Raw genomic sequence first — 13,584 nt, 5'->3', positions numbered from 1 at the left:
GTTACTTACCATTTTAATTCTAAAAAAGGTGAGAGAAGTACAGGAAGAAGCAAAAGAAGTGTAGAAAGGGGCAATTGAGTAACAGAAAGAGGCAAGATAAGTGCAGAAAAAAACACAAATAGGCAAGAGAACTGCAGAAAGAGGCAAGAGAGGTGCAGAAAAAAGCAAGAGAACTGAACAAAGAGGGAACGAGGGTACAGACAAAGAAAAAGGGTGCAGAATGGGGGAAATGGTATACAGAAAGAGGGAAGAAGGATACATAAAGAAGCAAGTGAGGTGCAGAAATATGTAAGAGAGGTACATAAAGAGGCAGGAGAAGTACAGAGGCAGGAAAGTAAAGTGCAGAAAGACATAAGAACATTTCTGAAAAAGCAATAGGGGTGTAGAAAGAAGCAAGAGTAGTGCATGAAAAAGATAGTAAAGTGCTGAAAGAGTCAAGATAGGTGCAGAAAGAGGCAAGAACGGTGCAGAAAGAGTCAAATGAGCTACAGAAACAGGCAAGAGGTTGCAAAAATAGGCAAGAGAAGTGCAGAAAGAGGCAAATGTGGTGCCGAACCGGAAAGAGTAGTGTATAAAGAGGCAAGAGGGGTGCGGAAAAAAGCAAGAGAAGTGCAGAATGACCCAATGGAGATACATAAAGAGGAAAGTGGGGTACAGAAAGAGACAAGAGAAGTACAGAAAGAAGCAACAGAGATGCAGAAAGCAGCAAGAGAACAACAGAGAGAGGCAAGAGGGATGCAGAATGAGGCACGTAAGCTGCATAAACAGGCAAGAGGGGCTCAGACAGAGGCAAGAGAAGTGCAGCAAGAATCAACAGAGGTGCAGGAGGAGGCAAGAGAAAAACAGAAAGAGGCAAGAGAGGTGCAGAAAGAAGAAACAGTGTTACAGAAAGATGCAAGAGGGATGCAGAAAGAAGTTAGAGAGGTATAGAAAAAAACAAGAGAAGTGCAGTATTAGCCAATGGAGGTGTAGAAAAAGGTAAATGGGTGCATAAAGAGGCAAGAGAAGTACAGAAATATTCAACAGAGGTGAGGAAAGAGGTAAGGAAACTTCAGAAAAGGCAATAAAGATGCAATTACATGGACAGAGGTAAGCAAGGAGCAGAAAGAGTGAAGAGGGTACAGCAAAAGGCAAGAAGGGTATAGAAGTTGGCAAGATTGGTACAGAAAGAAGAAAGAGCAGTGCAGAAAGAACCAACAGAGGTGCAGAAAGAGGTCTGAGGTGTACAGAAAGAGGCAACAAAAGTGCAGAAAATTAGCAAACAAAGTACAAAAAGAGGCAAGAGAGGAACAGAAAGAGGCAAGAGAGAAGAAGAAAGACGGAGGAGGGATGCATAAAGAGGATAGAAGAGAGCAGAAAGAAGCAATAGAGGTGCAGAAAGAAGCAAGAGTAGTAAAGAAAGAAGTAAGACAGGTACAGAAAGAGGCAAAAGGGGTACAGGAAGAAGCGTGCAGTGTACAGAAACAATCAAGGGAAGTGTAGAAAGAAGCAAGTGAGGTACAGAAAGAGGCAAAAGAAGTGCAGAAAGATGCAAGAGCCCTACAGAAAGAAGCAACAGAAGTGCAAAAAGAATCAACAGGGGTGCAGAATGAGGCAAGAGTGATGCATAAAGAATAAAGAGGGGTGAAGAACGAGAAGACATGTGTAGAGAGAAGCAAGAGAGGTTCAGAACGAAACAAGAGAAGTGCAGAGACAAGCAACAGTGGTGCAGAAAGAGGAAAGAAGGGGTGTAGAAAGAAGTAAGAGAAATGCATAAAGAAGAAAGGGAAATGCAGAAAGAAGCAAGTGAGATGCAAAAAGAGGCAGGAGAAGTACAGAAAGAGGGATCAGAGTAGCAGAAAGAGGCAAAAAGTGCTCAGAAAAAAGCAAGAGAGTTGCAGAAAGAAGCAAGAGAAGTGCAGACGGAGGCCACACAACTGCTGAACGAGGCAAAAGAGTCCCAGAAATACGAAAAAGAGATGTTCAGACAGGTCAGCGCCGTCTCATCCTCTTGCTTCAATATTCTCCGCATGCTCAAAAAAACATTTCTCTGGATCCCTACCGAAACCAGAAAAACGGTCACCCATGCACTGGTCACAAGCCGCCTGGACTACGGAAACACCCTATACGCCGGTACCACGGCAAAACTCCAGAAAAAACTCCAACGCATCCAGAACGCATCAGCCAGACTCATACTAGACATTCCGCGTACAGACCACATCTCCAGTCACCTGAAAAAACTCCACTGGCTCCCCGTCAATAAGAGGATTACTTTCCGCCTCCTAACCCACGCACACAAAGCACTTTACGAACTTGGACCCGATTGCCTCAACACACGACTCTCCTTCTACACCCCCTCCCACCAGCTACGCTCCTCCAACCAAGCCCTTGCTACCGTACCTCGCATCAATAAAACCACCATGGGAGGTAGATCCTTCTCATACCTGGCTGCTAAAACCTGGAACTCACTCCCCACTCACCTTCGTCTCACTCAGAACCACCCAGCATTCAGAAAGCAACTTAAAACTTGGATATTTGATAAGTAATTCCCCTCCCTTCCTCAAGCGCCTTGAGACCCTCTGGGTATGTAGCGCGCTATATAAATCCTTTGACTTGACTTTGACTTGACTTGACTTGACTGGAAGAGGGAACATGGGTGCAGACAGAGGCAAAAGAGGTACAGAAAGAGGTAAGAGGGGTGCAGAAAGGAGCAATAGGGGTACCACATTTTGTAAGAGAGGGAAGAGAGGTGCATAAATAGGGAAGAAGGGTGAGGGAAGATGCAACAGAAGTACAGAAAGTAGCACAAGATGCAAGAGTGGTGCAGAAATAGGAAAAAGCGGTGCAGAATGAGGGAAGAGGCGGTGCATAAGGAAGCAACAGAGCTGCAGAAAGAAGCATATGGGTACAGATAGAAGCAAGAGGAAGTGCAGAAAAAAAGCAACAAGGGTGCAGAATGAGGCTAGACTGTTCAGAAAGAGGCAAGTGTTATGCAGAAAGACTAAAGAGGGGTGAAGAAAACCGTGAGCAGAAAGAAGCAAGAGAGGTGCAGAACAAAGCAAGAGAAGTACAGAGAGAAGCAACAGTGGTGCAGAAGAAGAAAAAAAAATGCAGAAAGAAGCAAGAGCAATGCAGAAAGAAGAACAGGAAGTGCATAAAGAAGTAAGAGAGATGCAGAAAGAAGCAAGGGAAGTGCATAGAGAGGGAAGAAGGTGCAGAAAGAGGGAAGGAAGTACAGAAAGAAGAAAAATTGTTTCACAAAAAGTCAAGAAAGGTGCTGAAAGAGGCAAGAGGGGAGCAGAAAGAAGGAAGAGAGGTACAGAGAGAAGCAAGAAGTGTTCTGAAAGAAGCAAGAGAGGTACAGAAAGAAGGAAGAGAGGTGCAGAAAGAAGCAACAGGGGTGCAAATGAGGCCTATGGGGTAAAGAAAGAGGCAAGAAAAGTGCAGAAAAACAAAAGAGGGGTGAAGAATGATGGAAGACGTGTGAAGACAGAAGCAAGGATACAATAGAAGTACATGAAGAGGCAAGAGTACTGCAGAAAGAGGCAAGGTAGCTGCAGAAACAAGAAAAAAGAGGTACAGAAAGAGGGAACAGAGGTGCTGGCAAAGGAAGGAAATGTGCAGAAAGAGGGAAGAGGGGCAAATAATTTTACAAGTGAGAAGTACAGAAAGAAGCAATAGCAGTGCAGACATAACCAACAGAGGTGCAGATAGAGGCAAGAGGGGTGCAAAATGAGGCAATAGAAGTTAAGAAAGAAGAAAAAGAGGTACAGAAAGAAGCAGGAGAGCTGCAGAAAGAGGAAAGAGTGGTGCAGAAAGAGGAAAGAGAGGTGCAAAAAGGGGGAAGAGGGTTGCAGAAATAGGCAACAGAGTTGCAGAAAGCGGCAAGACAGTTGCAGAATGAAGCAAGAGAAGTGGAGAAAGACGCAACAGTGGTGCAGTATGAGGCTATACGTGTACAAAAAGAGGCATAAAATGCAGAAAAAAGAGTAGAGGTACAGAAGGAGACAACACAACTGCTGAGAGAGGAAAGAGAGTTGCAGAAACAGGCAAAAGTGATGCTGGAAGAGGGAAAAGGGATACAGACAGAGGCAAAATGGGTACAGAAACAGGGAAGAAGGGTGCAGAAAAGAGCAAGAGGGGTACAGAATTTTGCAAGAGAAGGTTAGGGAGGTGCAGAAAGAGGCAAGAGTGGTACAGAAAGAGAAAAGAGGGGTGCAGAATGAGTGAAGAGGGGTGCATAAAGAAGCAACAGAGCTGCAGAAAGAAGCAAATGGGTACATATAGAAGCAAGAGAGATGCAGAAAGAAACAAGGAAGTGCAGAAGGAAGCAAGTGAGTTGCAGAAAGAGGCAAGAAAGGTGCACAAAGAGGGAAGAAGGTACAGAAAGAGGTAAGAGAAGTACAGAAAGAAGCATTAGAGTTGCAGAAAGAGGCAGGAGATGTGCATAAAAAGCAAAAGAGGTGCAGAAGGAGGCAAGAGAACTACAGAAAAAGGCAAAAGAGGTGAAGTAAAATGCAAGAGAGGTGCAGCAGGAAGCAATAAAGGTACAGAAAGAAGTAAGAGAATTGAAGAAAGAAGCAAGAGAAGTGCAGGAAGCATCAACAGGGGTACAGAATGTGGCTAGAGGGGATCAGAAAGAGGCAAGAGTGATGCAGAAAGACAAAAGAGGGGTGAAGAATGAGTTAATATGTGTGCAGAAAGAAGCAAGGGAGGTGCTGAAAGAAGCAAGATAAGTGCAGAGAGAAGCAACAGTAGCGTAGAAAGAGAAAAAAGGGGTGCAAAAAGAAGCAAGAGAGATGCAAAAATAAGCAAGGGAAGTGCAGAAAGGAGGAAGAAGGTGCAGAAAGAGGGAAAAGAAGTACAGAAAGAATCAAACTTGTTTCAGAAAGAGGCAAGAATTGTGCAGAAAGAGGCAAGAGGGGTGCAGAAAGAAGGAAAAGAGGTGCAGTGAGAAGCAAGCAGTGTTCAGAAAGAAGCAAGAGGGGTACAGAAAGAAGCAAGAGAAGTGCAGAAAGAAGCAACTGGGGGGAAAATTAGACTAGAGAGGTACATACAAGATGCTAGAAAGGTGCAGACAAAAACAGAGGTACAGGAGGAGGCAAGAGTACTGCAGAAGGAGGCAAGAGAGTTGCAGAAACAAGAAAAAGAGGCACAGAAAGAGGGGCGAAGGCAAAGGAAGGATATGTGTAGAAAGAGGGAAGATGGGTGCAGAAAGAGGAAAGAGGAGTACAGAATTTTGCAAGAGAGAAGTGCAGAAAGAAGCAATAGCAGTGCAGAAAAAACACAACAGAGGTACAGAAAGAGGCAGGAGGGGTGCAAAAAGAGGCAATAGAATTGAGGAAAGAAGCAAAAGAGGTACAGAAAGAGGCAAAAGATCTACAGAAAGAGGAAAGAGTGGCACAGAAAGAGGAGATAGAGGTGCAAAAGGGGGAAGATGGGTGCAGAAAGATGCAAGGGTGGTGCAGAAAGAGGAAAGAGGGGTACAGAATGAGGGTAGAGGGGGTGCATAAGGAAGCAACAGAGCTGCAGAAAGAAGAAAATGGGTACAGTTAGAAGCAAGAGGAAGTGCAGAAGAAAGCAACAGGGGTGCAGAATGAGACGAGACTGTTCAGAAAGAGGCAAGTGTGATGCAGAAAGACTAAAGAGGGGTGAAGAAAACCGTGAGCAGAAAGAAGCAAGAGAGGTGCAGAACGAAGCAAGAGAAGTACAGAGATAAGCAACAGTGGTGCAGAACGAGAAAATAAAAGGTTGCAGAAAGACGCAAGAGCAATGCAGAAAGAAGAACGGGAAGTGCATAAAGAAGCAAGAGAGATGCAGAAAGAAGCAAGGGAAGTGCAGAGAGAGGGAAAAAGGTGCTGAAAGAGAGAAGGAAGTACAGAGAGAAGCAAGTAGGGTTCATAAAGTAGCAAGAGAGGTACAGAAAGAAGCAAGAGAGGTGCAGAAAGAAGCAACAGGGGTGCAAATGAGGCCTAGAGGGGTACAGAAAAAGGCATGAAAAGTGCAGAAAGACAAATGAGGGGTGAAGAATGAGTGAAGACGTGTGCATAAAGAAGCAAGAATACAATAGAGGTACATGAAGAGGCAAGAGTACTGCAGAAAGAGGCAAGATAGCTTCAGAAACAAGAAAAAGAGGTCCAGAAAGAGGGAACAGAAGTGCAGGCAAAGGAATGAAATGTGCAGAAAGAGGGAAGACGGGTAAAAAAGTTTGCAAGAGAGAAGTACAGATAGAAGCAATAGCAGTGCAGAAATAACCAACAGAGGTGCAGAAAGAGGCAGGAGGGGTGCAAAAAGAGGCAATAGAAGATAAGAAAGAAGCAAAAGAGGTACAGAAAGAAGCAAGAGAGCTGCAGAAAGAGGAAAGAGTGGTACAGAAAGAGGAAAGAGAGGTGCAAAAAGGGGGAGGAGGGTTGCAGAAATAGGCAACAGAGTTGCAGAAAGAGGCAAGACAGTTGCAGAATGAAGCAAGAGAAGTTCAGAAAGTAGCAACAGTGGTGCAGAATGAGGCTATACGTGTACAAAAAGAGGCAGAACATGAAGAAAAAAGAGTAGAGGTACAGAAGGAGGCAACACAACTGCTGAGAGAGGAAAGAGAGTTGCAGGCAAAAGAGATGGTGGAATGAGAGAAGAGGGGTGCATAAAGAAGCGACAGAGCTGCAGAAAGAAGCAAATGGGTACATATAGAAGCAATAGATATGCAGAAAGAAACAAGGGACATGCAGAAAGAAGCAAGTGAGTTGCAGAAAGAGGCAAGAAAGGTGCACAAAGAGGGAAGAAGGTACAGAAAGAGGTAAGAGACATACAGAAAGAAGCAACAGAGTTGCAGAAAGAGACAGGAGATGTGCATAAAAAGCAAAAGAGGCGCAGAAGGGGGCAGGAGTACTACAGAAAAAGGCAAAAGAGGTGAAGTAAGAGGCAAGAGGGGTCCAGCAGGAAGCAAGAAAGGTACAGAAAGAAGCAAGAGAATTGCAGAAAAAAGCAAGAGAAGTGCAGGAAGCATCAACAGGGGTGCAGAATGAGGCAAGAGTGGTGCAGAAAGACAAAAGAGGGGTGAAGAATGAGTTAAGATGTGTGCAGAAAGAAGCAAGAGAGGTGCAGAATGAAGCAAGAGAGGTGCAGAAAGAAGCAAGAGAAGTGCAGAGAGAAGCAACAGTGGTGAAGAATGAGAATAAAGGGGTGCATAAAGAAGCAAGAGAGGTACAGTAAGAAGCAAAAGAAGTGCAGGGAGCAGCAACAGTGGTGTAGAAAAAGAAAAAAGGGGTGCGAAAATAAGCAATAGAGATGCAGCAATAAGCAAGGGAAGTGCAGAAAGAGGGAAGAAGGTGTAGAAAGTGGGAAAATAAGTACAGAAAGAAGCAAACTTGTTTCAGAAAGATGCAAGAATTGTGCAGAAAGAGGCAAGAGGGGTGTAGAAAGAAGGAAGAGAGGTGCAGCGAGAAGCAAGCAGTGTTCAGAAAGAAGCAAGAGAGGTACAGAAAGAAGTAAGAGAAGTGCAGAAAGAAGCAACAGGGGTCCAAATTACACTAGAGGGGTACATAAAAGAGGCTAGAAATGTGCAGAAAAAAATAGATGTACAGGAGGAGGCAAGAGTAATGCAGAAGGAGGCAAGAGAGTTACAGAAACAAGAAAAAGAGGCACAGAAAGAGGGGCACAGGCAAAGGAAGGAGATGTGCAGAAAGAGGGGTGCAGAAAGAGGAAAGAAGAGTACAGGATTTTGCAAGGGAGAAGTGCAGAAAGAAGCAATAGCAGTGCAGAAATAACCAACAGAGGGCGGAGAGGTACAGAAAGAGGCAAGAGAGCTACAAAAAGAGGAAAGAGTGGCACAGAAAGAGGAAAGAGAGCTGCAAAAAGGGGGAAGAGGGGTGCAGAAAGAGGCAACAGAGTTGCAGAAAGAGGCAAGAGTGGTGCAGATAGAGGGAAGAGGGGCGTAGAATGAGGGAAGAGGGGTGCATAAAGAAGCAACAGAGCTGCAGAAAGAAGTAAATGGGTACATATAGAAGCAAGAGGGATGCAGAAAGACACAAGGGAAGTGCAGAAAGTAGCAAGTGAGTTGCAGAAAGAGGCAAGAAAGGTGCACAAAAAGGAAATATTTGTACAGAAAGAGGTAAGAGAAGTACAGAAAGAAGCAACAGAGTTGCAGAAAGAGGTAAGAGATTTGCATAAAAAGCAAAAGAGGTACAGAAAGAGGCAAGAGAACTACAGAAAAAGGCAAAAGTGGTGAAGTAAGAGGCAAGAGGAGTGCAGCAAGAAGCAAGAGAGGTACAGAAACAAGCAAGAGAATTGCAGAAAGAAGCAAGAGAAGTGCAGAAAGAAGCAACAGGGGCAGGATGAGGCTTGAGGTGTTCAGAAAGAGGCAATAGTAATGCAGAAAGACAAAAGAGGGGTGAAGAATGAGTTAAAACATATGCAGAAAGAAGTAAGAGAGGTGCAGAAAGAAGCAGGAGAAGTGCATAGTTTATAGTTTATAGTTTCATTTTTATTTTGTTTTATTAAAAAACTTACAAAAATAGCTAAAATGTCAAGCAAAAGTATTAAAATTATAAAACAATTCATCATTCCAATTTGTACCCAATGACTTGATTTTATATCATAGATGCTAAAATATGAAACAATTGATTATATAGCATTTTTCTCTTATGTCTTACACATTATGGCTCAATCCATAAATGACTCAGATAAAAGCCTGCAATTTGATTACGTCAGCTCGTAAAAATTTCACAAACACTGTGTTCATCGATAAGTCTTCAGGATTTAAACATGCAATCAGTGCTTGCCTGCATGTCTTTACACCACATGTGTTAAACAGTCTCTTAAGAGTAGTTTTTCTTTCATGGCCCAGATTCGGGCAGAGGCACAGTAAATGGATAATATTTTCTTGCCCTAATTTACAGAGCTGCCCCAGAACAATGAAGAACAATATACAGCAATCACAATAAGTTATAAACTAAATCCAAAAGAAATTAGCAACATTGTTTTTAATCACAACAAGCAAATGCAGTCAATTGCATGTTATTCATAAAATACATAAATATGTATACACAATTAGTGCCCCTAAAGGAAGGGAAGGGCCAGAGTGGTGAAGGAAAAGTGTGGGAAAGCTAGACAAGTGACAAATTAATGGTCAATTTGACCTTAATACATAAAAATAGCACATGACCAACGGTTTACAAATAAATCAAGACTATCTCATGCTTCCAAGGAAAGGGCGAAAATTACAGATAATGGCGGAAGCTGAGGAAAGGAGGAGTGTGTCGACATTTCGACCCAAAATCGTTGCAGGTACTGAATGGGACCTTGCTAGAGGGTCTTCATCAGGACGGTGGAGAAACAGGTGGGGCAGACAATCGGAACAAAAAAATATAAATAAATTAATCAATTATGGTAATGGTGATCCATATTTTTCTTATAAGTACATTGTCAATGGTCGAAAGGGGGATTACCAATAAGTCATGGGGATTCCGACTGTGGTTAAAAAAGAGGTGCTCAGAAGGCATGGAACATCAGAGGACAGGGAAACTGCAGTGGAATGAGGATTAGAGAGGCCAAATCTGGCGGTTATCCAGACTTGCCTGGGTATCAATTAATTATGTACATTGAGTAAGTGTTAGAATTGGGGGTCTCTGGTTGGTGCAGGTATGTACTTGCGACAAGCAGGGACCCTCTCCTCTAAGTCAGGACAAAGGATTAGTCTCAGAAATAACCCCTGCTCACCCTCTAGGTAGTGTGGCGCAAGCAGTCTAGGCTAAACTCTGGAGTACATAGGGTTAAACATTTGCAACATCACACACAATGACCACTAACCCACCACACAATGACACCAAACTGTATTTTAGTGAAAAAATGTATCTTTATATATATACGTCAAGCAGGTTTAAAATACAGTCTTTACTTCTTTGCAGGATTCCAGTTATTTGTAAATATGCCATAGTTCTTTGTTCAGCGTTTCAAAATATTCTTAAAAGGTATTCCCCAAGGTACAATGTCCCCTAGTGCTTCTGTGTGCTTCCCAGCGCCTCTGTTCACTTCTTGTGAGTAAATCGGGCCCGGCCTGCCAAACCTCACGCTTCTCGCGTGAGCGGCGAAAAGGCACGGCCGGGTCTGCTCTTCGAATGAGTCACACTTCTGTGCGCGACTCGAGGCGGAGGGGGCGCTGGCCACAGGGAGTGTTAGGGGAGGGGCCTCGGGGGGCCAGGAGCAGTGCGAGCCTCTGTGACAGGGGCGGCTCGTACCACTGGGCAGGCTGCAGCTCCGGGGCTCCCGGGGTGGCCGAAGATCACACAGAGCGGTGCGAGCCTGGATGGCAGGACGCTCGCACCGCGAGGGGGCAAAACACAGTACCTTGGTTACTTTGGTGATTCCTGAAGCGGACAGCTGGAAGGGAGGCTGTCCCACGTCGCGTTGCTTCCCTGGAGGGCGAGGCGAGCTGCGGCTCGAGGCTGTGCAGGTCACGGGTCACCCGGGGTGGCGGTGCTTAATGGGGTCAGAGGTCCTTCCCTCGGTGTTCGCTTCAGCCCTGAAGGAGGTGGCTGAGTGCGGCGACAGTGGCAGTACGGGACGTACCCAGCCAAAGTGCTGATCGCGGTGGTGCCCTTTCAGCGGGGCTGTCTGGCAGGACGCCGATCAGAGGGGGATGACACAGGGCGGTAGTCCGTCTTTGCTGAGGAATCTACGGCAGAAAGAGGCAGGAGGGGTGCAAAAAAAGACAATAGAAGTGAAGAAAGAAGCAAAAGAGGTACAGAAAGAGGCAAGAGAGCTACAGAAAGAGGAACGAGTGGCACAGAAAGAGGAAAGAGAGGTGCAAAAAGGGGGTAGAGGGGTGCAGAAAGAGGCAACAGAGTTGCAGAAAGAGGCAGGACAATTGCAGCATGAAGCAAGTGAAAGAAGCAACAGGGGTGCATTATGAGGCAAAAGGGGTACAGAAAGAGGTAAGAGTGGTGCAGAAAGAGGCTAAAGGTTGTACTGAATTGTGTAAGAGAGGGAAGAGAGGTGCATAAAGAGGGAAGAATGGTGCAGAAAGAGGCAACAGAAGTGCAGAATGTAGCACAAGTAGTGCAGAACAAAGCAAGAGAAATACACAGATGCAGAAAGAGGCAAGAATGGAGCAGAAAGAGGAAAGAGGGGTGCAGAAAGAACCAACAAAGCTGCAGAAAGAATCAAATGGGTACAGATAGAAGCAAGAGGGACACAGAAAGAAACAAGGGAAGTACATAAAGAAGCAAGTGAGTTGCAGAAAGAGGCAAAAGAGGCCTCATTATGATCAAAAGTTGTTCCCTGTTGGACCATTCAATATTCTAAAGTCTGCCATGTTTACCGTCATTCCTCCCATTGCCAATCTAGTCAACACCTCTCTTGAATCGAGGGTAGTCCCTCAGTACTGGAATATTGCTATGGTGAAAGCATTTTTTAAGGAAACCCATCTGGATACCAGGAAGCTGGCCAACTACCACCCCATTTCCCTTCTACCAGGTATTAGTAAGGTTGCAGAAAGATATGTGAACCTTCAACTCTCTGCACATCTTGAAACTTTCAAATTACTCCATTGTTTCCAGCCCGGCTTTCGCCCTGGCCAGGGAATGGAGACTGAACTAATGGCGGTTGTGGAGGAGTCCAGAAAGATCTTGGACACCGGAGGGTCCGTAGCCATCATCCTCCTAGATCTTAGTGCAGCCTTTGATACTGTGAATCACCACACCCTGTTACACCGGCTCAAAAAATTGGGAGTGACAGGTAGGGCCCTTTGCTGGCTGAAATCGTTCCTTGAAGGAAGATCCTTCCAAGTGTTTTGAAGGTAGTACCCTCTCATGACCTCTGCCTCTGCAGTTCAGGGTTCCTCAGGGCTCCTCCCTGAGCCCCACAATTTTTACCGAGTATATGTCCCCATTGGCGGAGATAGTTGCACCTTTTCCTTATCAGCTATGCGGGCGATACACAGGTTATTGTGGCATTGAACCAGGCAAAGCAGGTTCCCATAAACCTTAGCTCCTGTCCTAAAGAAGTCACCAGCTGGATGAGCTAGTCCTATCTTAAACTAAATGGCGACAAGATGGAGCTCATGTTGCTGGGTAGCCAAGTAATCTTCAACTCTCATACTCTGTTGCCATTGTGATTGAGACCCGTCCCAATTCCTAAAAAGGAAATAAAGAACCTGGGCGTCTGGCTTGACCACAAGCTCACCTTTAGAGCCCAAGACAGAAAAACAGCTGCCATCTGCTGCGGTCTGTTGAGGTCAAAATGCAAAATACTGCCTCACATACCTGAGAACTCAAAAAAATCCTAATCCAAGCGCACATTCTATCGAGGTTGGATTATAGAAACTCCCTTTATTTAGGAGCCCCCACCTCAGTTCGCCACGAAGTGCTGGTAGTCCAGAACTCGTCAGTAAGACTCCTTACAGGCACAAACAACCGCTCCTCAGCCAAACTGGCCCTGAAAACACTCCCTTGGCTCCCGATGCAAGAGCGAATATACCTTAAAGCTCTCTGCATTGCACACAAAAATCTGCAGGGCACAGGTCCTCCTATTCTAAACAATTTTACCGAACCCTACAAAGCAACTAGAAGTCTTCGCTCTTATGAGCTACATCTGGAAGAGGTCCCCAGAATCAGGAAGTCCCATGCAGGAGTACGCCTTTTCTCCTACAATGCATCTAGGCTTTGGAACTCCCTGCCTCTTCCCATCCGTCAGGAAACTAATCAACTTTCGTTCTGCAGACAGCTGAAGACATGGCTTTTCCCATAAATTCCATCTTATCCTTACTGCACGTCCGCAGTGCTGGGATGCGCTGGGAGCATACTCATACACATACTTAAGAGAGCTGCAGAAAGAGGAAAGAGTGGTACAAAAAGAGGAAAGAGAGGTGCAAAAGGGGGAAGAGGGGTGCAAAAAGATACAAGACAGTTGCAGAGTGAAGCAAGAGAAGTGCAGAAAGAAGCAAGAGAAGTGCAGAAAGAAGCAACAGGGGTGTAGTATGAGGCTATACGGGTATAATAAGAGGCAAAAAAATTGCAGAAAAAAGAGTAGAGGTACATAAGAAGGCAACACAGCTGCTGAAAGAAGCAAGAACGTTGCAGAAACAGGCATAACGAGAATCTGGAAGAGGGAACAGGGGTACAGACAGAGGCAAACAGGGTACAGAAAGAGGAAAGGGGGATGCAGAAAAAGGCAAGAGGGGTACAGAATTTTGCAAGAGAGGTCCAGAATGAAGGTAGAAGGGTGCAGAGAGAGGCAACAGAAATGCAGAAAGTAGCACAAGAAGTGCAGAAAGATGCAAGAGAAGTGCAGAGAGAGATTAAAGAGATGCAAAAAGAGGCACAAGTAGTGCAGAAAGAGGAAAGAGGAGTACAGAATGAGGGAAGAGGGGTGCAGAAAGAAGCAACAGAGCTGCAGAAAGTAGCACGTGGGTACAGATAGAAGCAAAAGGGATGCAGAAAGAAACAAGGGAAGTGCATAAATTAGCAAGTGAGTTGGAGAACGAGGCAAGAAAGGTGCAGAAAGAGGGAAGAAGGTACAAGAAAGAGGTAAGAGAAGTACAGAAAGAAGCAACAAAGTATCAGAAAGAGGCAAGATATGTGCAGAAAAAGCAAAAGGGCTGCAGAAGGAGGCAGG

This window comes from Lissotriton vulgaris, chromosome 4_1 (genome assembly GCF_964263255.1).
Source record: "Lissotriton vulgaris chromosome 4_1, aLisVul1.2, whole genome shotgun sequence".
In the NCBI taxonomy this organism is placed as follows: Eukaryota; Metazoa; Chordata; class Amphibia; order Caudata; family Salamandridae; genus Lissotriton; species Lissotriton vulgaris.
Note: the sequence above shows the minus strand (reverse complement) of the source record.